This window comes from Monopterus albus, unplaced genomic scaffold, assembly GCF_001952655.1.
Source record: "Monopterus albus unplaced genomic scaffold, M_albus_1.0 scaffold62.1, whole genome shotgun sequence".
Lineage (NCBI taxonomy): Eukaryota > Metazoa > Chordata > Actinopteri > Synbranchiformes > Synbranchidae > Monopterus > Monopterus albus.
Genome location: NW_018127942.1, coordinates 1492647 through 1495458, shown reverse-complemented (window position 1 = coordinate 1495458; position 2812 = coordinate 1492647). Strand labels below are relative to the sequence as shown.

Here is a 2812-nt window from a genome sequence, read left to right as displayed (position 1 = left end):
TTGTGAAATACTGGATTTGGGTTTTTTTTTGTCTTTAATCCATAATCATCAAAATTGAAACAAATAAAGGCTTGAAATATTTCACTTTGTGTGTAGTGAACTAATATAACATATAAGTTTCACTTTTTGAAACAAATTATTGAAATAAATGGACTTTCCCTCGATATTCTAATTTTTTGGCACATACCTGTAGAACAATCTGGCAGGTTACTGGTGGGAGAAGGCTGCTTATAATGAGGTGAAAAACAGGTGTGATCAATGAGGAGCAGGTGAAACTAATGTGAGTGAAGATTAAAGTAAAAAGTCCAAAACTGTGGTGAAACAAAAACAGGAAGTAATGTCAAAATAAAAGCATAACAGGAAGCAAATTGAACCGAATCATGACACTTCTGAGCACAAAGAAAATATTTTTTCCAGGGTCTGGCAAATATGTGAACTAATATCACATGAATATAAAGACAAATTTGCAGGATGATTTGTGGCCAAACACCATTGAGGCAAGTAATCTGCACTAAATTTCCTTCAAAATGCAGTCCACTGCTGTCCACACTGATTTCAGAGCAAACCATATCATCCAACAGTTCTATAGCCAGTCCAGTCAATTAAATTGTTTGCTGGCAAAACACAGCAGGACAGATGTGGGTGATCTGAGTAGGGTGAACTGTACTAGGAAGAGACATAGATGGATTACCAAACAGGCCCATCGGGCACAGGTCTAGGGGCCTGAGAGGTTGGGAAGTCTGGGCCAAAATTGATAATTACAATTGTTAATATTTCCTGATTCAAAGTAACAGAGCACAATTAAAAGGCAAAAAAACCAAAAACACATTCAAACTGACTACAAACAAATGCAAAACTATCTCAAAGAGACCCAAAACACCTACAGAGACATAAAATTACCATAAAGAGACGGAAATGGACTGCAAAGAACCACAGAACTACATTACAAAGTGCTTTACATGAAAACTTAAATAAAATTAAAAAAAAAAGTAAAAAGTATGTTTTAAGAAGTGAGTTAAAGGGGTTTCCTCTGGCAGGGCATTCTGGAGCTTCAGGGCCCTGACTCCAAACACTCTGTCCTGAAACCCATCTGTGGCCAGGGGTGGGATATATGGTCACACACAGGTGACAAATAAAAGGAAAAACTGTGTCTTAGGCCACTATGTGCCACCTGAACAGCGCCAATGCACCTTGGCATAGAGATTCTCCAAGTCTCTCAACTCCTCTGGAGGGATGAACACCATTCTTCCAAAAGATATTCCCTCACTTGGTATTTTGATGATGGTGGTGGAGACACTGTCAAACACGTTGGTCGGTGTTGAAATGGGTTGAGATCTGGTGACCCCTCATTCCCTGTGGATGGGGATACTGTCATCCTAGAAGAGACCACTCCCATCAGGATAGAAATCCTCCATCATAAGAGAAAGCTGACCACTCAGAACAACTTTGTATTGTTTGCAGTGACCCTTCTTTAAGGGCATTTATTCAGGCTTTTTCCTTTAGTCTGTCACCTGTCTGTACTTATGATCTACATGCATCTGGATAGATGGGGTAGGGGAATATTAAAGCTGCAAATGTTCAGTTTTGGTTGCTTTTTGTTTATTTAACCCACATTCCACTGATGCACTATTTTAAATTAATTTGATGGGTTATGCATTTTCAGATAAATGTAGAACATCCTTCCAGTTGTGTGTGGTTTGCCTTCATTGTGTTCTCAGCCGATTGAACCACATTACCAAGTTTCAACAAAAGGATATATTGCTTTTCTTTCTCTATCCTGGTCCCTTGCCACAAATGAGCATCCACCATAAACTGTCAGATCAGTGTGTCTACGTGCTTGTATGCGAATGTGTATGATTTTGTTGCAACCCGAGCTCCACCCAAACCTGGCGTACCAACTCAAATCATATGTGAGAAAAGATGGGGGGCCATCAGATTAATTAAAATCTGTTGCTCCTCCTCCTCACCTCTCTCCCCTCCCTTCACGTGGGTTTATGCATTCTTGCCTCAGCCAATCCGGCAGCAGAGGGGAGAACAGAAAGGGGGGATGAGAGGAGGAAGAAAGAGGAAGCTGTTAGTGAAAGAAGAAAGGAGAGGGGAGGAAGGAGTCAGGGTGTATGGAAGGAATTAAAGAGGCAAGAAATGAGGGGAGGAAGGGAGGGATGGAGGGAGGAGAAGAGAAGCGGGTGGGGGGATGGAGAGGGAGGACGTAATCCAATGAGACACAGAGAGGAGAGGCAGTGCAAGGGCAACGCCTCACCGCACCGGGAATCTCTCTCTATCTCCATCTCCTTACCAAAGAACTCTAATCTATCATTCTGTCTCCACTGTGTGTGAATGAGGGCTGCTTTCCTGTTTTTAACCCGCTTTTTTTATCCACAATTCAATTCATTTTCATTTTTAACTAATTTTGCTTCTCTGCTAGCTAAAGGATGAATTGGTGAACAAAACCAGGGTTATTTTTGTTTCTCCTGTGTCTTCAGGAGCCAACATCATTCACTGGACTCATCTTTGTTCTTCTGCTCACAGCTGCTGAGAGTACGGTGGCTGCTAGTGGGGATATAGGTTAGTGTGCCTGTTTGATCCCAGCCAGCAGAGGTGACCGAATGTTCAGTGCAAAGAGGAGACGAAGAGGAGGGCGATGCCTTCCTGTCGGTAGTGCTCTGTAGCCCTGCGACCATTTGGGGAGAAGGTGACTGGGAATGTTTCTGCTGAACTCCAACCATTAGCAAAAGCGTCAGTGACAAAATTGAAGACAGACAAAGGAAAAAGAAACGGACACAACAAATAAGACACCCCCCACCACACTTTT

General features: G+C 42.1%; 1 protein-coding gene across 4 annotated transcripts in view; it reads left to right on the top strand.

Moving 5' to 3' along the window:
• The window catches only part of evlb (Enah/Vasp-like b), a 43487-nt gene that overhangs the window by 7731 nt on the left and 32944 nt on the right, over positions 1-2812 (top strand). The window lies entirely within an intron of this gene.